The sequence below is a fragment of the Cyprinus carpio genome, chromosome B3, assembly GCF_018340385.1.
Source record: "Cyprinus carpio isolate SPL01 chromosome B3, ASM1834038v1, whole genome shotgun sequence".
NCBI classification, from domain to species: domain Eukaryota; kingdom Metazoa; phylum Chordata; class Actinopteri; order Cypriniformes; family Cyprinidae; genus Cyprinus; species Cyprinus carpio.
Window position 1 is genome coordinate 45,807,410 of NC_056599.1, and position 23,514 is coordinate 45,830,923.

The 23,514-nt window shown below is 35.9% G+C and overlaps 1 pseudogene; it reads left to right on the forward strand.

The window, feature by feature from the left end:
• The first annotated feature begins 1,836 nt into the window (after positions 1-1,836).
• LOC122136860 lies at positions 1,837-3,728 on the forward strand (annotated as a pseudogene).
• The last annotated feature ends 19,786 nt before the right edge of the window (positions 3,729-23,514 follow it).

The window sequence follows — 23,514 nt, forward strand, 5'->3', positions numbered from 1 at the left end:
GTTGAATGTTCGCCGGTTCCCGCCTCCTTCTTCCCGTTATTATGGAGTTTTATATTGTTACATATACTTACTACCCTCACCGGCCACTTTATTATGTACACCTGTTAAAGGGTTAGCCTCTTAGCCTGCACCCATTGAATTCTATGACCCCAAATTCTGTGACCCTAGTAGGGGCTGTTGTCACAGTTTGCCTTGAACTCGATCACACGGGCGGATTGGATACGCAAACAGCGTACCCGTTCATGGCGCACATGCACATTGAATGAACTGTTCAAAACAGATTTATTTACATCAACACACACACACACACACACATATCTCTCTCTCTCTCTCTCTCTCTCTCTCTCTCTCTCTCTCTATATATATATATATATATATATATATATATTTATTTATTTAATTTTTTTTGGGGGGGGGTATTTTGACTGATGTTCTCCAAATGTACTGTGTACTTTTAAAAGTATGTAGTATATATATATTTGTTTTTTTAAGTTTTAATATGAACAGTACACTATATAACAATATTTAACTGCCATTTATTTATTGTATTTATTCTTTTTCGAATACTTTTAGCTTTAACATTTGTACTTTCATTTCTATTTTAAAACTTATGGTGTTTAATAGTGGTTTGTGTGGATCTTCTCTCTTCTCTCTGTCCATTTGCTCTCTCTCTCTACTTTACTCCAGGTTCCTCCTCATAATTGACTGGAGAAGTGGATTGGCTGTACATCTTTTAAAAGTCACATCCGTACAAGACTTCAGAGAGCGCAGCTGTGTGTGTTGAGAGGACGCAGAGGTGTTAGCGTCCCATTTCTTTTCAACTGTTGTTTCAAAGCTAGTCGATACTTTTACATACAACACTTTGTTGTTGGCTTTTCTCTCTTTATTTTTTCTGTTTTTACTGTTATTATTATTCTATCAGTAGTAAAATGTAAAGCCGGCCAGAGCGCTGCATAATAAGTAGCCACTTCCCTTGGAGGGTGGGGGCAATAACAAAAGAATCAAAAGCCTGCTTATCCAGTATGGAAATACACAAAGACAATGACACGCCCCTACTGCGTGCTAGGATCTCCGAAAAACAAGCAGATTTCAACCTCAAAATGTACGCTTTTAAATATACCAATACTGCCATCTCAAACGCGGAGAGGCTTCTTCATGATCTCAACTAACAGATTCTGCAAAAAAATGAAAATCACCAATTTTGGAAAAAAAAAACAAACAAAAAAAACGTTTTCTCATTTTGCCTCATTTTTGCTCAAAAGTTGTGCTGCCGACTTGTGTCATTGGTTTCCGTGACGGGTCACAAATGTAAAGTGTCTCTTTGAATTTTTTTATTTTTTTTCTTGGATGTGTCAGGGCCTTCATAAGAAAACAAAGCTGCCAGGTGGACAGCCAGCACAGCGACACACAGCCTCCAAAAAGATGTCACCTCATGTGGCATATATGTCCTGAAAGTAAGTTTGATTTCATTCTGTATTTTAAGTATTTCAAAACAATGGGTCTCATTCACATTTGTATGTGTGTTTGTGTGTGTGGGTTTGCATATGTGTGATTTCCTTTTTGTTTAAAGTTTTTTTTGGATTTTTAGAATAAGTTTTAATATGAAAGTTTTGGTGACTCCTGTTTTTTTTTTTTTTTTAAAGCAGATTTCACAAAATTTCTGCATAACCATGTTTAATGAATGGCACACGATATTTTGATTTAAATTATTTATTTATTTTCTCAGATCAACATTTTGTTTTGTATATATTCCATGTAGTATGCACTGAAACATTATTTTTCTATTATGTCATTTTAGTATCTGCGGCAAGGTTTGCAAAAACCCGACAGGTCTGAAGATCCACCAGACAAAGATGGCCTGCCTTAAGGGTGGGCGAATGCAGCAACGCACAGGGGCAGTAGCCAGTATCTCCGTTTCTGGAGTGCCGGTTGCAGATCCTGGTCAGACGGAGGAGGAGCCAGGCCCGGAGTCACACCACAGTGCCCGGAACCTCCAAGCAGCACCAGCCTCTTCTCAAGGCAAAAAGCCAGAACAGTGCCAGGTGAAGTGGCCTGCCGCTAACAAGAAGGATTGGCACCAGTTCGATGAGGACCTCGATAAGATCCTGGAGACAACATGCAAGGGGAATGTGGAACACAAACTCCAAACTATGTGCACCCTCATAATGGGCATAGGCGCAGAGCGGTTTGGCATCTCAAAAAAATGTGGCACAACTATTCCAGCACAATCAAACCGGCAAGAGGTACAGATCAGCCAACTGAGATGAGATCTACGATCCCTGAAATGCCAGTACAAGGCAGCAAAGGAGGAGGAGAAAACGGCCCTGGCGGAACTCAGAGAGATTGTAAGGAGGAGGCTCACCACACTCAGGCGGGCGGAGTGGCACAGAAAAATAGGCATTTATCTCAAACCCATTTGGCTTCACTAAGAGACTCCTGGGGCAGAAGAAAAGTGGCAACCTCATGTGCACTGCAGAGGAGAAAAAAAAACACAAAAGATACACACACAGACACTCCTATAGAGAAAAATCTCGGCCCATGCGAGAAGCTTATCAAACCACCACAACAACCAGCCCCACAGTTTAACATCTCTGGGCCCACCTTGAAAGAGGTGAAGGAGGCGGTAATGGCAGCAAGATCAAGTTCCGCTCCTGGTCCTAACGGGGTACCTTACAGGGTCTATAAACAGTGCCTAAGGCTACTTGTTCGTCTCTGGAAAATCCTGAAAGTGTTTTGTCAGAGAGGGAAGGTGGCTTTCCATTGGAGATCAGCCGAGGGGATCTGGATACCCATAGAAGAGAATGCAAGCACCATTGAGCAGTTTCGCATAATCTCGCTGCTCTGCATTGAAGGGAAAATCTTCTTTAAGATTGTGTCTCAAAGACTAATGGAGTTTCTCTTGAAGAACAGGTACATAGACACCTTGGTGCAGAAGGGGGAAGTCCCAGGAGTACCGGGATGCTTAGAGCACACAGGAGTGGTGAGCCAGTTGATCCGGGAGGCCAAGGAGACCAGAGGAGACTTAGCTGTACTCTGGCTGGATCTTACTAACGCATACGGGTCTATACCCCACAAGCTGGTCAAAGAAACACTGACAAGACATCACGTGCCAGAGACGATCTGCAACCTCATTCAAGATTACTACAGCAGTTTCAGACTGAGAGTTTCTTCAGGAACGGTGACATCTGACTGGCAACAGGGAATTATTACAGGCTGTACAATCTCGGTACCACTCTTTGCTCTAGCCATAAACATGATCGTCAAATCAGCAGAGGTGGAATGTAGAGGCCCCATGTCTAGATCTGGTACTCGGCAGCCACCTATAAGAGCCTTCATGGATGACCTTACCATGACAGCAGCCTCAGTTCCGGGTTGTAGAATGCTTCTTCAGGGTCTCCAACGCCTCATCTTATGGGCAAGGATGAGCTTTAACCCAGCCAAGTCCAGGTCCCTGGTTTTAAAGAAAGGCAAAGTGACAAATTCCATCAGTAACCGAAAGACCAGTCAAGAGCTTGGGGAAGATATTTGACAGCTCCCTGAAGGACACAACCGGTATCCAACAAACTAGAAACAACGTAAGGAACTGGCTCACTGTAGTCTACAAGTCGGGGCTTCCAGGAAAGTACAAAACCTGGATGTACCAGCATCCAAACCTACCAAAAATTATATGCCTTCCTTGGAGGGATGCTGACACTTACTGCTCTGGATTTTGCTTGGAGGGATGCTGACACTTACTGCTCTGGATTGCTGCAGTAGTTGTATCTGCCAAAGCCCTGAGGACTTGGTCATGTCGCCAGCGATACCACCCATCCCCCAATGCCTTTGGACAGCAGCTGAGCATATGCTCCAGTGTGCCACTTCTTTGGCACAGTTGGCATGCTGGTGAGTCTACCAAGCCCCAGCGATGCAAGTTGGATGGGCTAGGTAAAAGATCCTACACCGAACTGATGAGTGATGGTGCAGAAGCGTCGGATGCCAGGGCTTCGCTGGACAGTCGTTGCTCCGAACACTCAAAATCCTTGGAGTTAAAGGACAACTGTGCAGGCGAGCCATAAAGAACATATCTGAGTCTGCCAAAAAAGCCTCACGATGGCTGTGGATCCGGAGGGGAGATCCATGGAGTAGCACGCCACTTGGACACAGGCCGGGGACTGATCACCCCCGGCAGGGTCGCCCGGACGAGGGTGTCTGTTGATTAAAGACCCGAAACACCTGTTGACCCCGGGTTCATCACTGATGACGTGTCCAAGTAGCACCTAAAGGTGTATGTTAGAACAGTATGCAGAGAAAATACTGGCAGGAGAGCCTCTACAGTTTCCCAATAATACTTCTGCAGTGGAACAGTACAGAGGAGAGATCACCATGACACTGTTAAATGAGTCTGGTAATTAGTTGTGTGGAAAAAAACTAATAATAATAATTCTGGCCTTTTTGACATTTTGTCATAACTGTGCAAATTTATCCAAAATGTTTCAATTCATAGACTAATTTCATGGGAAGTACTTATTTTTTCACATGACTGAGACATTATTGAAATGATTTACCCTTCATATAGTTCTTGATACATTACATTGTAGTATTTCAATTCATTTTTTTTTTTTTTTTTGTGTGTGTCTATTGTAATATATTTTTATTTATTTTTTTCCCAATGCCAGATATAACACCATAGAAATCTGCCACAACACTTTGGGAAAAAAAACTCTGTATAAAAAAAACAGTGAAAAAACAAAAAACACAGCCACAACCTTGTTTTAGGGTAAGAAGCTCATTTTAAAATAAGACCGTCTATCTCAGTGCTCTGATCATTCTGAGGCCCAATTCATGCATGCCACATCTTTCTTAAGAGGATATACACACAGTATATGTATCACTGCTAGCCTGTATGTTGTACCTGTATCTCGCATATTCACCCTGAATATCTTGGAAGCATTAACTTTTTGTTACAGATTCAGTGTGACTTGTTTGACCGGTGGTACCACATGCAATGTTTACAAGAGCCTGACCCCATAAAGCCCTACAGCTGTGCAGCGTGTCAATTTTAATGTCCACCTCCCCTGCCTTTATATATTAGTGTTTAAGTTTTTGTTAAGTTAATGGTATTGTTAACCCGATATTACCTCACATTGTTTGAAAAATAAAGCATTTCATCGCAAATTAAAGCATTGGTTTTATGTATGTAGAGTATGTATACAGATTATAGATAGAGTGTTTGTAAATTTATTTTGCATTTGTGGTAAAACCACAAAAAAAGGTACATGGAAGGACAGATAAGTTACCTGAAATGGTATGATTGTTGTGTTAATTTTCAAACACATAACAATGGGGTCACATATTCTGATGCCCCCTTCCCCTTTAAATAGATTAGTAGCCTGTTTTTGTGACATCAGCTTCATGAACATTGTTAAACACTTATGTTGCATACAAAATGCAAAAATAGGCTACTCTGCAAACAACATTATATTTTAAATTCTCATTAAAAATCAAATTGGTTTTAAATTGGTTTAATAAGCCTATTAAATAACCAGCATTTCTAAACACATTCCACACAGTCACTTTAAGTTTTATTTAAGAAGCAGTTAAGAATTTTAGAAACCTATTCAAGAGTATTTACAGTAGTCTACATAACACTTAGGGCTAAATCATAAGCAGAGGATTTTTTTAACAAAAAAATTAAGTAGATTTTTATCCATTTAAAAGTATTAGAAAAAGAATAAATACAAATTATTTAACGTAACAACTATACTGTTCATATTCGACCAAGATTATTTCCTGGCTATGCTATACAATAGATTTGGTTGCACCGCTGTTTGCGTACCCAATCTGCCCACGTGATCTTCATTCAATGTGCACACTCGCCATGAACCTGTACGCTGTTTGTGTACCCAATCCGCCCGCGTGATCGAGTTCAAGGCAAACCGTGACAACAGCACCTACTAGGGTCACAGAATTCAATGGTCACAGAATTTGGTGTAACACCGACGTCCTCAACTCCCCTTGTTTTCATGTGTCAATATTTACGAACTTACAGTGTCAAGCTTTTTACTCAGCCTTAAGTTTTTACTTAAGTTTACTGAGTTTTAAACTGAATGTTTAAAAACATGCTATGTCTGTTGGGTCATGTTTTCTTCATGGTTCTGCAATTTTGCATTGTAATTTTCAGTTCACAGTAACTGTGCCAAAGGTTGAATAAATGAAGGAAGCCAGAATCCACCCTTTTCATTAAGTATGCCATTCATAACGGAACCTTTGATTAAATCATATAATTTAAAATGACTATCAAACAGTCTGTTAAAAACACTGTGCTTTAAAACACTGCACAATATGTTTTACTTAACACTAGAATGAATCCAAAACACTCAGACTTGAACTGAACTAAAAAAGTGAAAATAGTGGATGTGAGTCCTGTACAAATTGAGATATGCTAAGTTGTAACGATGCGAAGACATCAATATGTGTCTATACTGCATTTTGTATTTTTGTTCCTGGTGTGTGTGTAATACATGTTGTTAAAAAAAAAAAAAAAAAAAAAAAGGTGAAATTATAAACAAGTATCCTATTGTTTGAAAGCTGAATTGACAGCACTGGCTTACCAGGAACAATATGCAAACTAGGGTACATTTTTTTGGAAGTTGCTTTAGAATATGTCCAAAAAACAAGTTGTTCTGAAGAACATGGGTAACCTAACCGTTTCTGGTCCCCTTTGACTTCCATAAAGCCTCTGTGTGTTTTGAATTGTTTGAGAATCAAGAATGCAGTGCTCTGCGCTCTCACATTGGGGACCAAAAATTGGTTACCCACAATCTTTAAAATATCTTTTTTTGTATTCAGCGGAAAAAAGAAACTCCTTGGAAAAACATGTAATTATGTAATTTTCATTTTTGGGTGAACTATCGGGTGAACTATCCCTTTAAGTGTGCCATGCACTGTAACCGTTGTAGCACCGCTAAACCCAAGCTGCGTCAAAACGCTATTGAATAAAGACTCCTTTAGTGTGAGCGACTCTGAATATCATGTGCAATCCAACCAAAGGAAGTGATTTAACACACAGGTTGACTTACTATCACAGCACCGCTACATATTAATATTGAATTTATGTCAGTGTGTTGTGTAAGAATGAAAATTGTATTAAGATGGTTCAGTTGTATATCTTGATTACTAATACCATGATTTTCTTTTGACTCCATTTCTTATAATGCTGTGGTGGACTCATGTAAAATTTCCTGTTTTTGGTTCTTCCTGTCTGCTGATTTTCTTCATGAATGATGATTTTTGTATGTACAGTAGGTGGCCAACCAAAACGGTGGTTCTACCGCCGCCGTCGTGTCTGCAAAGTGCATTTGCAGCTTTTGACCGCTGAGTAGCACTTTAACCACAAGTTATCGAACAAGCACATCAAAGCACATTTTCGCAAATAGCCGTCAGCTTTGCCTCACCGATGTGTTACGTTTGACGGGAAAATGAAAGAAAAACACTGTAGTGAAAATATTTAATATTCACAGATGAAAGTTTATTACTTATGAAGATATTTGCGTTTCTTAGAACGAATTAAAGCAGGATAAATGTCAAGCGCCTGTGCTTATATTTTCTCTAAGCTACACTGTATTACACCATATTTTAGATTTGACACATTTACTAGGTGTGCAGTATTATTTATATAATATGAATATTCTAAAGAAATTGTGGTTTACTTTGCATCAGAGCATTAAAAGTGATAGTCTATTTTAGTGAGCTGCCTATATTTTAATTTATATTTTAAAATTCCTTCAATAAAACAGCATGCATTTTTGTCATGCACATACTTTGTTATTCGTTACCTGTCATTTATTTCGACAGATAACTTTTTGGGAAAAAGATATTTGTCTGTACACTGATTAAGAAATTGTTGCGTGTTATATAAATTATTTCCTTTAGTAAAAACGTGAGGCACTGAATAATTTCACTTCCATTATTTAGGCTTAATTAAAACAAGAAATGGCCTCATTAAACCTGCACGATTTAGCTAAATCCTTGAAACTCTAAAGAATGGACTGATTAATAAAACGTCCTCACGCGCACGTTAAGCTCAAGTTCTCTCATTATAATAAACAAAAATGCACACAATGTAAAAAAAAGAACTTCATTAATTGACAACTTCAGTGATTTTTAAAAAGAGCCTTCTTTACGGACTGTCAGAACAAAATTAAAAAAAAAAAAAAAAAAAAACAAACCGCTTTTAAATGCAGGTGTGTATCATATTCCTTAAAATATCAGAGTGCAAAGATTTGCAGTGGCGCCCTGATGCTGAGTTTGCTTTGTAGCATTTATTCTTATTTGTCTACTTATTTATTATTATTATTTATTTATTTTGGATTAATTGCATGTAAAAAAATTACTTTGTAATGCATATGCAAAATGTGAATTATTATTCATATTCAAGTGTTTGTGCGAAAATTATCAATGTGCATGCAGGACAGGGAGGCGCCATCTCCATCACTTGAATTTTTTCCTGATAATGAAATAACTGAAAATCTGGGTGTCTCACATACATGAGAAATATATCCACAGAAAGCTTGAAATGTCTTTTAAATGAATCAATTTAAAACGAAAGCATTATGTAATCTGTGAAGGTTGCATTTCTCTTTAAATGCGCGTTCATGTGGAGAGAGTCAGCACTGTGAATTTCATCTTGCAGCCGACAAGAAAACATTTGTTTGTTAATAAATAATTAAAATGTCTCCCTTTTTTCACAATTAATAGGCTACTTTCTGCCTGTGCTTTGTGGCAAAACTTAATGCATGTGCTTGAGCGCGGAATATATTAAGGCTCATTATGGATTATAGATGTAAATTTAATATAAACCTGCAATTAGTTCAATAATGACAAATGAACGACTAGTAACTAGAAAAATCTTACGTGGGGGGCAGACCTATTAAATACCCTCTAGACATCTCTGTTAAAGTTTTGAAAGCATTTTATACGCGTTTGCACAAATAATAATAAACATAATAATGTCTCCAAAAACTGGTGTTTTTTGTCACGTCTGTAAAGCATGTGTATTCCCACATCTAAAAAAGCCTATAAAACACGTTCATAGAAGGATACTTTACTGATGTCTGTTTGGGATTTAGAAAAACATAAAGAGATAGGCTACATTCTGTGAGAATTTATATTTCACACTCTAAAAAATATTGTTTAGACGAAACAAAATAAAATTAACTCAACAGTTTGCATTTTTTTTTTTGAGTTAAGGCAACTTGCCCCAGAAATTAGGTTATATTAACTAATAAACTATATTAAGTGCTTATACAGTAGTCAACATTTGAACCTTTCTTCAAAGTTGTCCCAAAACCAAAATGACGAGGCAATTGTTCTACTTTGGCTAAACTGGCTCTGCAAATTTGAAAGCCTCATGAAAGAGCAAGAAATTCACACCTTTATCTCGACCCCCACAAACTATACAGAACTACCCCCCAACCCCAGCCCCCCTCCAGCTGAACTGAATTGGTCTGTTTTTGGGCTGTGAGGAACGTGTGTGTTGTCATGTTACTGGGTTGAAACACATGCCTGCACTCCACAGCAGCCCTACTCTTTGTATTCATTATTTTCTCGCAGCCCATATTATTATTTTCACAAGACCATAATAACAACAAATTATCAATTAATAAGTAATCATTATTTTTGCAAAAATCATTGTTATTTGTGAACGTAGGCGTTTGAGGAAGGCTTTAAGACCAAGCGGAATCCTCTGCAGCTGCTCATAGCCACAGCCTTACGCAACTTCAGCTTAACTGACCCAGCTTCAAAAGTCCACTTAAGTTTTGATTTTACAAAGTCAGTTTGAGTTTAGATAGCACTCATTGATCATGAGGCTAACATTTAGCAAGGGCAGGAGAGCAGAACATTCAGTCTACCTGAAGAAGAAGAGCTGATATTTCCATTGAAAATGAATGCCATTAAATAGAGAGTTAAAAAAAAAAAAAAAAACCTAGTAGGCTATTCTTAAACTTGGTCCTCATTGTATTGAAGTACAAATCCTAAAATTTCATAGACATTCAGTTGTTATGCTAACATATTATTAATTCATAGAAATAATTTAAGCAATTAAAACCTTTTTTATACTAGATTCAACTTGAATTTCAATACTATTAAACTGACTTTTTTATAAGTTTATAAAGTTTATAAATTACAAAGGTAAAATGTCACAGTGCATAAGCAAACAGTTTCCAAAATGAACTTCGTATATCTTGCATAGTATCCGAAGACCTTGATTGCATGTTAGCATAAAACTAACAATTTAATTTGACTTTTTTTTCTTTCTTTTTTTAAATGAAAAATTCCTGTATATAATGGCACAGCAACCTTTATATCAAACATTTTTTAAATCGTCCACAGATGAGCAACGTGGGAGGCAGGTTCTGCACAGAGCGCGCAAAGTGAATGTGATACACAAAGTCATTTTCAGATGCAATGAGAGAAAAAAAAACCGGGATAAAAACATACATAAAACTTGTTAAATAGTTAACAACACAGCCTAGATTAGGCCCAGACTCTGTTCCCAAGAGAACAAATGTATTTTTTTAACCCACAGTAACACATTTTAACTGATTAATCGCCTGTTTTCGTTTGCTGCGGTTTTTTTGCTTTTTTGTGAGAGGAAAAAAAAGTTGCATTTTATTACATTCAGAAATTATAACAGCAGGCCTAATAATATAAATAGGCTATAAGCCAACAGGATATTTTTAGTTCCCTCACTTTACAACAAATCCTTTATATATTTTACAAATTATCAGAACAGAACAATAATTAAAAAATTTCAATTCTAATGTGGATAAATATAATTGCGGTATATGATGCTGCGAGTTATAAAATAATAATAATAATAATACTAATAATAATTTAAAAGGGAAACATAAAGGTAAGGTTGGGCTCTCTCATTCTGGAGAAATCCAAACGTTTCCATATTCGTGATGTTGCCCATTTGAATCAGGCTTTGTAGTTCATGCATGTTTCAGTATTTGACGGAAAAATCATAATGAACAAAAATATGCCAAAGTGAACCGCTGCTCGTGGTGACCAATGAATATGTGCGCATGAGGCACCAGCGCGATCAAACAGCTGAAACAGAAAATACTACATTTTTGGTCACACATAAGGCATAATTTGAAAATGCAAACTGTTAGCAGTTAGAAAAAATCAAGAATAATAATATAGTTATAAGAATTATTTCTAAATGCTGGACCGGTCTCATTTTGCTCGCATAAGGGAACCTGAAGGCATTTTTTTTTTTTTTACCAAGAATGGAGCAAAAACCTTCTAAGACTATCCCATGTTTTTGGGGAATTAACTCACAGTAGATTTTCTAATGGTTTTTCTTTAAGGATGTTTGGCAATGTTATATTATAAATGTTATTGTTGTTTCACTTCCTCCTTTCCATCCTCCGTTAACAAACCAACATTTTACAAATTACATTCAGTTCACAATCTGTCCTTTATGCCACCTGGCGGATAGTTTCGCGAATGATTTTAACACGCGACTGACTTGCAGTTAACGCCACAGCGGTATTACCCATTTTGGTTGTCTACCTACTGTATTTAAGGGGTAGGAACCAATGTGTGGGTGTTGTGTTTCCCAGGGAAGTTTTCCAATCGTCGGACCTCTAGGTTTCCAGGTGGATATCCTCGTTTGCAGCTAATGCCTCGCTGGCAGGGTTTAGCCGTGCCTTTGTTGGAGTGTTTCATGACTGTTTGGACCTTTTATTACAACACGGCACCGGGGACTGGGGTATGTTTGTCACTTGGGTAAAGTTGGTTTTATATTCAGACATTCAGACTTCCACGATCAATAACTTTGTTAACATGCACTTAAAAAAGCCACTTTCGGTCACTTATCATTACCGACCATGATGAGCACCAAATCAGGAACACATTTTTATGTTGGAACTCGACGCTTTTAAAGAAGCTGATAAACAACAGCTTGCAGTAGCGGAGGGACCATCTTACAAAATGCGTGTTTTCTATTAAAAAATAAATAAAAAAACACAATATTTTTATTTATTTTGCCTCAAATGTAAACAAGAACTGTGTTGATTTGTTGGTTTTAACAATGACATGATTTATTTCAATAAGGTTTTGAAAGCATGGGCCCAGCTTCTCTGAAGCAAGTTGGAACATCTCGTCTGGACCCTACAGAACATACTACAGCCCATGTCTTGGCTGTTTTTATTCAATTCTCTGTTTTCTGATTTTTTAAGTATAATAATAAAGACTTAACAGTGTAACAGTGTTCTCCAGGTGTTGAATGAAAAGAATGGCTAAACTATCTTTTATGTTTTCCTGTTTTATGACATCTTTGTTTAACATTAAACACAATTCATGTGCATTGATTGATGTTTACATTCCTGCAGAAATATCGCTTTGCATGGTACTGAATCTATCAGATTATTGACAAGTACTCAGAACTCATGACAGCAAACACAATGTTGATTTTTGGGTGAACATTTCTAAAACTATGGCAAAACTTTCTTCAAGATGGTTTATAAAAATTTGTGCTTCACATATATATTTAATTTGTACCATCACTGTTTTTATGGGAGTTACCACAATGACTTTTCCACAAATCCACTTCAACAGCTTTTGAAAGAAGGAACCTAGTGCTAAGTTGCAAAATATTTATTTGACCATAAATGACATACATCAAGTCTTTAATGTACAAGTATTTAGTGTTAAAGATGTTCAAAAAGTACAGTACCATCACTGTATTCAGCAAAACACTTTCAATGCACTTTAAATTCAATGCACACAGACTAAAGAAGTCTTTGGTTCTTTTAATTGTGATGATTTTGGCTCACATTTAACAAAAACCCACCAATTTACCATCTCAACAAATTAGAATACTTCATAATATCAATAAAAATAAATAAATAAAACGTTTTTAGTGAATTGTTGGCCCTCTGGAAAGTATGTTCATTTACTGAACATGTAATCAATACTTGTAGGGGCTCATTTTGCTTCTAATTACTGCCTCAATTCGGGCGTATGTAGCATGGAGAGTGATCAGTTTGTGGCACTGCTGAGGTGATATGGAAGCCCAGGTTTCTTTGACAGTGGCCTTCAGCTCATCTGCAATGTTTGGTCTTCTTGTTTCCATCTCAACAGAATTAGAGAATATAGGTGAAAAATGCAAATTTTTTTTTATTAGTCTTAAGAATTCTAATTTGTTGAGATATGTATGTAATTGGTGTAATTAGGTTTTGTAAAATGTAAGCTTCAAAATCATCACAATTAAAAGAACCAAAGACTTAAACTTCTTTTATTTTATTTTATAAATTTATTTTAATACCACGAGTTTCCACAATTTGAGTTGGATTACTGGAAATAAATGGACTTTTCCACTATTATTCTAATTTATTGACATGCACCTGCATGTTTTTTTCTTCATAGAGACACCTTACAGTTCAATAACTTCTTTACAAGAGCCTTACAATCAATTACAAAAACCAGCTGCTAAATAATCAGCATATGGACCTTGTAGAATATATCAGAAGTGTTAAGGAAATACAAGTATTGGCCCATAAAAACTATACATTTTGCAGCATCCCTGTATTTCTTCATAGACACAATTCATGACCTGCGCCTTCCAGTTCAATACCTTTTTTAAAGAGAGCTCACACCAGTTACACAAAACAAGCCATGCTAAATAATCATGTGACCTTGTAGAACATATCCAGAAGTCTTACAAGTACAAGTATTTGCCCTAAGTTATACATTTACAGCATCTCTTTATTCTATGGGTTTCTTCGCAGAGACACCTTCCAGTTTAATATACTTTCCAAAGAGAGGCTCTCTCACCGTTACAGAACAAGCCGCTAAATAATCCATTTGACCTTGTGTAGAGGCATTATCAGAGTCTCTTGAAAATACAAGTATTTGCACTAAATTATACATTTATAGCATCCCTGTATTCAATGGGTTTCTTCTATAAGAGACACCTTCCAGTTTTATAACTTTCCAAAGGAGGCTCACACTGCTACAAAAACAAGCTGCTACATACTTATGTGATCTTGTAGGAAATATATCAGAAGTCTTAAAAAGTACAAGTATTTGCTCCCAGTTATACATTTATAAGCATCTCTTTTTTCTATAGGTTTCTTCATAAGAGACACCTTTAGTTTTAATAACTTTCCAAAGGAGGCTCTCACCGTTACAGAAAACAAGTTGCTAAATAATTATCGGACCCACTACATCATATCAGAAGTCTTGAAATTTTCAAGTATTTGCTATAAAAGATACATTTTACAACACACGCATGTATGGCTATATACTAGGCAGTTCCAAAAAAATTGGGACACTGTACAAATTGTACATTAAAAAAAGGAATGGAATAATTTTACAAATCTCATAAACTTCTATTTTATTCTACAATAGAATATAGATAAAATATCAAATGTTGAAAGTGAGACATTTTGAAATGTCATGCCAAATATTGGCTCATTTTGGATTTCATGAGAGCTACACATTAGAGGTCTTCACAGTGCACCCGAGACCAAGTGATCAGCTTAGCATTGTGTGTAATAATTCGCGGTGCAATCGGAGTCCTTCGGACTTTCGGAGGAGAACACCTTGACCGTGATCAGACACTGTCAGGTGTTTTATAGTAACTTGCAAACTCTGTAAAATTAGGGAGAAGAAAAAAAAGCGTATCTCTCTCTCTCTCTCTCTGCCGTTAAAAGCAGAGAGCGAACCTCAGAGCAAACGCAAGTGCACGCACGGGTAATAATGAATATATTCCAGAGCTATGTCGTATTAAAAAGCTTCCAAAACAGCGAAAGTATATAAAGAGATAAAACCTCCATGAACACCTCTTTCTTCTGCCTGGGCATCCTTCAGCACCACTTTATTAAAGATAAAGACAAACACAGCTTAGAAGCCTAGAAAGCTGATGTTTTTTGTTGCATTGCATATTTAGCATTTAATATTTAATTTATATTTATTTAGGGCAAGGCACAGATTGCACACTTCAAGATGTTTTATGTTAGTTTAATTTAAGTCAGATAGCCTGCCATGCATGGTTTTTTGTGTGCGATGGGAATCAGATAAATGTGGCCCTTTCTATATAGAAGTTTAATTTTATTTCTATGTTTTATGTTTAATGTATCATTTTGGGTTCCTGTTCTTACTATGTGACATAGTAGTATATAAAAAGTTCAGATCTCTAAAATGCTTGCAGACTTGGCACACTCATGTTTAATATATTTAAAATCCAGCAACAAAATCTGGGGTGAACTGTCCCATTAATGTTTTCTATGAGTGCTCAAATTGGCGTTAAAAAGTATATTTTAGGTTGATCCAGCCTTCTTAACATGTGCAGTCCTCAAAAGCTGGTAATCATGTTTCTATGGTAGCCAGTGAGGGGCGCAATGACTTCGAACACCGCCATACCGCTTTTACATTTTCTCTCTCCCATTTTTATAATAATATAAATGAACCATTTTAATTCTAAAGTTTTGGTGGCTCAGATTCAGACTTGGCCATGAGCAGAGCACAGAGATGACTAAAACAAATAAATAGCGCCAATGACCCACTTGGCACTGAAATCCACCAGAAGTCATTATTATAGTCTCAAATGGGCAGAGCAGTCAAAGTTGTTAAGGCGAAGCAACAAGAGTCAGAGATGTAGCGCGTTACATGTGCACAGCTTCATTTGTCATCCGTCACTGTGACATCAAGTGGACTTTTAGCTGGAAATAAGGAGTGGATAAAGCTGCCCGGACTTGGAATCGCGGGAGGAATAAATATGGATAACTCTCTCTCTTGTAGGAGGATTATTGTTGTTATGCATCACAGGCAGTCAGGTACAGCGTGAAGACAGACTCTGAGCTCTCCTTAAATTAGGTAAAGACAAAAAGTTGTATTTTACGCCTTAGGTTTTATTGACTTATAATATGATTTAAAGGTGGAATATGCTGACAATCCCAGGTCCAGTCGGGTCTTTTATCTTCCCGAGGTTAGGGTCCAGCTTTCAAATAATAAGAAGCGGGTCAGCGTCGGTTCATTGCCAAAGTACATTACGGGTCTCTTTCGGGTTCGGGCACAAATTTTTGGACCCGTGAAGACCTCTAGCTACTACACATTCCAAAAAAGTTGGGACAGGTAACAATAAGAGGCCGGAAAAGTTAAATCCTTGCATATAAAGGAATCAGCTGGAGGACCATTTTTGCAACATATTAGGTCACCAAGCAACATGATTTGGTATAAAAAGAGCCTCTCAGTAGTGGCAGTGTCTCTCAGAAGTCAAGATGGTGGGAGGAATCAACAATTCCCCACAATGCTGCGCTAAAAAATAGTGGAGCAATGTCAGAAAGGAGTTTCTCAGAGAAAAATTGCAAAGAGTTTGAAATTATCATCATCTACAGTGCATAATATCATCCAAAGATTCAGAGAATCTGGAACAATTCCCCAGCGTGATGGGTCAAGGTTGAAAAACCATACTGATGCCCATGATCTCGGCCTTAGACGCACTGCATCACATACAGGAATGCAAGGCGGAATGAAAATCATAACATACTCAGGAATGCCCAGAAAACATTGTCGGTGAACATAGGCGGCACTGCATCACATGTCCCAAAGTGCTACTGTAATGGAAATCACAACATAGGCTCCGGAATACTTCCAGAAAACATTTAGCCGGTGAACGTCCACTGTACCCATTCACTGTGCCCGGCTAAAACTCTATAGATCAAAAAGCTTCCATATCTAAACATGATCCAGGAAGCTGTAGGTGTTTTCTCTGGAGCCAAGGCTCATTTAAAATGGACTGTATAAAAGTGAAAACTGTTCTGTGGTCAGACAGACCACCATCAATGCTGAAAAGTATATCCAGAGTTCTAGAACAACATATATGCTCCCATCAGGCGTCGTCTCTTTTCAGGGAAAAACCTTTGCATTTTCCAACAGCGACAATGCCAGACCACATACTGCATCAATTACAGCATCATGGTTAAGCGTAAAGAAGGATCCGGGTGCACAGAGTAGGCCAGCCTGCAGTCCAGATCTTTCACCCATAGAAAACATTTGGCGATTATAAAGAGGAAGATGCGGACAAAGACCACCTAAGACAGTTGAGCAAACTAGGAAGCCTGTATTACACACAAGAATGGGACAACATTCCTGTATTCCTAAACTTGAGCAACAGCCCTCAGTCCCCAGATGTTTGCAGACTGTTGTTATAAAAAGAAGAGGGATTACTGCCACACACATGGCCCCTTATCCCAACTTTTTTTGAGATGTGTTGATGCCATGAAATTTAAAATCAACTTATTTTTCCCTTAAAATTATACATTTTCTCAGTTTAAACTTGTTTGATACAATGCATTAGACATCCAAAATGCGAGTAATACACGCCCTTTCTGCCATGGCCCTTGGCGTTAGCTTTAATTCAGTCGGCGTGTTAAAATCAGTGTGATAAACTACGCCAGGTAAGCGATAGGGATGGATTAAGCGACTGAATGTAATCTATAAGAGAAATGAAAAGGCATTAAACAACAATAACATTATAATATACATTATAAAATCCTTAAAGCCATTAAAAAAGGATAGGATATCTTTAGACTACAGTCTACTCATCAAAAATTAAAGAAAGACCTTTACAAGAGGGCTCTATGCATGCTATTGTTATTAAATACAGTCATTACATACATACATACACATATATATTACTGACACACACATATATATATATATATATATATATATATATATATATATATATATATATATATATATACGGATTAAAAGCTAAATATTTTCATTTCAGTTCATTTCTTGGATTAATATATATATATATATATATATATATATATATATATATATAATAATCTTCAGGTTCCATTTGTTTTTAAATGAGAATCCAAGGTCCAGCATTTCAAAAAATAATTTTGGTATTCACTCTGATATTATTATTGACTTTTCAAATTTCACACTTTGCATTTTTGAATTATGCCTTTACTGTATGACCAAAATTGTGAATTGTGACTGATCGCGTTTGGTGCCTCACGCGAGCATATTCATTGGAAACAGTAATTGTTCACTAGAAGCCACATAAAAGTGCGCGAAAGCAGCGATCCACTTTTGGCATATTTTGACCATTATGATTTATTTTCCGATAGATGCTTGAAACATGCAGAAATCCAAAGCCTGTTTTACCCTAATGAATAAGAGTTTAGCTTCCCCAAAATGGAGCAACGTGTTTGGATTTTGTCCGAATAGAGAGAGATAAGCCCAACCTGCACTTATGTATCATTTTTAAATTATTTTAAACTAATATAATTTATTTAATTTATAATCCTAAAAAACCAAAAACATCAAATATATTTATCCAATAGAATTATATATTTGTAATTCTTGTTCTGTTCTGATAAATTTTCCAGAAATTTATTTGAATTTAAAGGATTTGTTGTAGCGTGAAAGGAACTTTTAAAATATCCTGTTATTAGCCTATAGCATTATAAGACCTGCCAAGCATCATTTCTAGTATGTAATAAAATGCAACTCTCACAAACTTAATTTTATTTTTTAGGCGTGTTTTGTTGTCTGTTTTTTATCCAGCTTTATTTTTCCATTGCATCTAAAAATGACTTTGTTGTGCATCATTCACTGGGCGCTACCACTGCCTCTCGCCATGCTCTGGCTGTGGGCCGCATTTTTAAAATCATTTTGATATAAAGGTTAAGCTTTTTTATCACATTTTATAGAGGAATTGTTCATTTAAAAAAATAAAATAAAAAATATATTATTAGTTTGTCTTCTAACATGCAATCAAGATCCTTTGAATGCAATACATAAGACAAGTTCATTTAGACTGGCTAACATGCACTGTGACATTTTTACCGCTTCAACTTATAAGCTCCTTGAGGATTTTTTAAAATTCAAGCTTAAACCGTATTGAAATTCAAGTTGAATCTAGTATAAAAAGGAGTTTTTAATTTATGAAATTATTTCTAAGAATTAATATGTTAGCATGATCTTTTCATCATAGCATTTTTTACGAGCTGTTTCGTTTTCTTAAACCAAGCACCCACTTTTTTCTTTTTAAATTCCATTAATCGTCAGATATTCCTACAACCTACAAATAAGGGCTAATATAGGCTCTTTCTTTTATTATTTATTTATAATGTTTATTCTGAAGAAAAATAGCATTTATTCTTTTAACAAAATAAGGGAGAGAATTAGGACGATCCAAATATTTGTAATGTATACTAATATAGACCTATATCTGCCTGCAGTTAAAAAAATTATATTTGTTCTGATTCACCATTATTCTAAAATAATACAATTATTCTAAAAAATAAAAAATAAATAATGTCATAAAAAAATGCCTAAATTTTACCATTATAGAATTGGGGTAGTAATTTAGGTAGTAAAAAATAAAGTGAAAATACAAATAAAATACAAATTTAAAGCAATACAAAAGAAGGTCTAAACAAACGTTTCTATGATTTTTTTATTCATTTTTATTAAACAATGGCACCTAAAGTTTTCTTTCAACTAAAAATATTATTTCAACCATATAGCCTGTGAATAAATAAAATGCATACTTTCAATGAAAAGAACACTGAGAGTGTAGGTTGCTTCTGGTGTTTGAATTTCTTTTTACTTCAATATAATGAGCTCCAAGTTTAAAAATAGCCTACACTAGTTTTTTTTTTTTTTTTTTTTAAATCTCTATTTAACAACATTAGCTCAATGAAATACGTCTTCCTTCAGGTAGACTGAATGTTTTCCCACTTTGCTAAATGTTGGGCTCATGATCAATGAGTTGTATTCTGCCTCAAACTGATTTAGTAAAATCTAAAATTAAACCACTGACGGTGGGTCAGCTGAGTCAGCTAGAGCTGTGAAGCGTGAGCAGCTGGATGGAGGACTCCGCTTGGTCTACAAAGCCTTCCCTCAAACGCCTACGCTCACAAATAACATGATTTTCGCTGCAAAATAATGATTAATTATCAATTGATAATTTGTTATTATTTTGGTCTGCAATGATAATAATAATATGGGCTGCGGAAAATAATGAATAAAAAAGAGAAGGGCTGCTGTGAGTGCAGGCATGTTTCAACCCAGTAATAACACAGCTGCCTCACAGCCAAAAAACAGACCGAAGTCTCAGTCTAGCTGGAGGGGGGCTGGGGTAATTCTGTATAACTCTGTAGGAGTTTAGATAAATGTGTGAATTTCTTGCTCTTCATATATGGACAGTGCCTTATGAGGGTATCAAACTTGCAGAACAGGTTTTGTAGGACAACTTTAAAGAAAGGTTTGATCAACTTCAAATGTTAACTCACTGTATAGCGCAATAAAGTTTATTAGTTATTATAACTTATTCCCCCAGAGAAAGTGCCTTTAACTCCAAAAAAAAAAAAAAAAAAATACACACAATAGTAATAAATAAACAAATAAAATAAAAAAATAAATAAAAAGATGCAAACTGCTGCATTAGGACTGGGCCATAGGCCTTATGGCCTAAAAAACTCCCCGATTTTTTCAATGAATACCTCTTAAGAATAATTTAAAAATCTCTGATTTTTTTCCTTAAAAAACAATCCATTTTACAATTTAAATCGATTTTTTTTTTTGGCCTCCCTACTTAAAAAATCAATATTCAAATGACAACGAAATTGTTCAAGACAGTTTTACTAATTCTTTATCATTTACCTCAGTCAAATTTATAACTGAGACAAGATGATTAATAAAAAGCAGTAACGTTATTAGCAGGCGAGACACTGCAGGTGAATAGGGTAAAAAAATTAACTAATAGTTATCACATTACTTACCAAGTTGATTGATTACATTGATAATTGCAAAAATTTTTTGTATTACAAGTTTTCTAAATGCTATAGTTTTAAATATGCAAATGGAGGCATTATTTAATGAAATATGCGCTTAATTTGCATAAATTTCTAGTACAAAAATCTGGAACACTGGATGAAGTCAGTTTCAAAATTATTGTTTAATTTTTTTGACATACTAGACAATGTTTTTACAGAAGGAATTCTGTGTATCTCTTTTGTCACTCCATAATTCAGAAAAAATACTTTGAACAGCTAGAAAAACTATATATTTTCACCATTTTGGGAATAAAATGCTAGGAGTATAATCAAGAAAATTATATAAGAACAAATCCCTCTAAAACTTTAGAATATAGACAGGAATAAATATGTAAAGTCTGGTAGGTGTAAGTGCCACTGAAGTGGAGATTTATGGCTCAGAGTTGGAGAAAAAACTCATTTTAAGAAATCGGCCTTTAAAAATATGTATTGTAATTGAAATATATTGACACAAATAGATAAAGTGCTATAAAAGAAACACTTAACACTGTGTTTTGATGTTTTCTTTCCATAAGTCTGAAAAAACACTTAAAGAAAAGCCAAAAAGCCTAAAATCTGTACATGAAAAAAACTCTGTTTTTGCCTCAGCCTCACCCCCTAACCCTAAAAATGAAAATTACCTTATTTATTTATTTATTTTTAATACTAGTCCATCATGCAATCATACAATTTCCCCTCTGCTTCCGCGCCGAAAGCATTTAATAATCAACTGGCCCGCTTAACTGATACCAGAAACACTGTTCGCACTCGGATAAAGTTGAAAATGTTATTTTCAATGCAGCCTATAAAATTAAATAAAAATAAATAAATAAATAAATAAATTACAGGACAGTTTCAAAGGGGATTAGGCTATTGTATGCAAACTTTTTTTCCTACCAAACGCCAAACTAATAAAATTGTCAGCATTAAAAGGTATAATTATGTTTTCTGCTGTGTAAATTTTGTTTGTGATGAAAAATAACAGCTTACATTTTCGGGTTATTTCATCTACAGATTCATGCATTTGTTACAGATTTCTCGCTCATTCAAAATCAGATACAGATGAAGTACCGTAAGATTACATTTTGTTTGAATGCATTATTGCTGGCTAGCTTATCATATGTGAATGTGCTGCATCTGTTTAAATCAATGCTTTTAACCCGAAATAATCAGTAAAAGGAAGACAACCTTGAGAACTAGCCTGTAACATCCTACCGACTATTGCCGCCATTAATCTCCGATCAGAAGATTATATGTATCAAGCCATAGCTAAATATGTTTATCATGTGAATTTCTGGCAATATGCAGTTATATTACGGGCTGCTGGCATGACTTTGTACTGGATGGAGCGGTGCTGGAGCGAGTGAAAACCACGACATTACAGAATATTGGCCACAAACCTGCATTTAAATCGGCTGCAATTTATTTATTTCATTTTTTTTTTTTTTTTTACTTAAATTATATGAAGCAAGTAAAAGAAGACTCCATTTTAAATCACTGAAGTTGTCCAATTAATGAAGCTCTTTTTTCATGGAGTGTGTAAGGATGACTGGCTTCGGTTGAGTATTTGAATCCATTTCTTGAGGAGAGATGTTTATTGTGGAGAAAACCACACACAAGGATAAGGCAGATAATGCGTGGTCAAATAACAAAGCAAGGTCAATATCACAGCAAGCAGTCCGTACAGCAAACAAATCCAAATCGTAATCCAACAAACAAGGTCAAGAACAGGCAAAGAACATACACGAGGCAATCAATGTGGCAATGAGAAAACGCTTGGTAGAGACAGGGGTTAGCTGGCAATACTTCGCAATCTGTTGTACTACTGAGCTGGATTTAAACAGGAAGCTACAGGAAGTGGAGGAAGAAGAAGAGCACAGTCAGTAATGAGGAGATGGCGCCCTCTGGCGGCTGGATGAATGGATGGTTGATGTTACATCGTGTGTACTATGTTGATTAATGACTTGAGTTTAATCATGAGGACGTTTTATAAATCAGTCCATTCTTTAGAGTTTCAATGATTTAGCTAAATCCTGCAGGTTTAATTCATTCGTTTCTTGTTTTAATTAGGCCTAAATAATGGGAGCGAAATTATACAGTGCCTCACGTTTTACTAAAATTAAGAAAATAATTTATAAAACACGCAAGCCTAGCTCACAATAGGCTACCACTCTTAATGCTCCCATGCAAAGTAAACCACAATTTCTTTTGAATAATATAACACATAATTCATATTATATAATTAATACTTCACACTATTTAAATCTGTCAAATCTAAAATATGGTGTAGAGAAAATATAAGCACAGGCTCATAGGCTTCACATTTATCTGCTTGAATTCGTTTTAAGAAACGCAAAATCTTCATAAGGACTAAACTTTCATCTGTGAATATTAAATATTTTAACTAGCCTGCAGTTTTCTTTCATTTTCCCCGACTGCAGTCAAATATGACAAAACGATGAGGCAAAGCTGACGTCTATTCGCGAAAATGTGCTTTGATGCGCTTGTTTGAAAACTTGTGATTAAAGCGCCACTCAGCGGTCAAAAGCTGCAAATGCACTTTGCAGACGCCGCGGCGGCGGTAGAACCAACGTTTTGGATGGGCACCTACTGTATGTCATCTATTTTGTATTCTGAATAAATGTTTGTACAGTGTCCCAACTTTTTTGGAATCGGG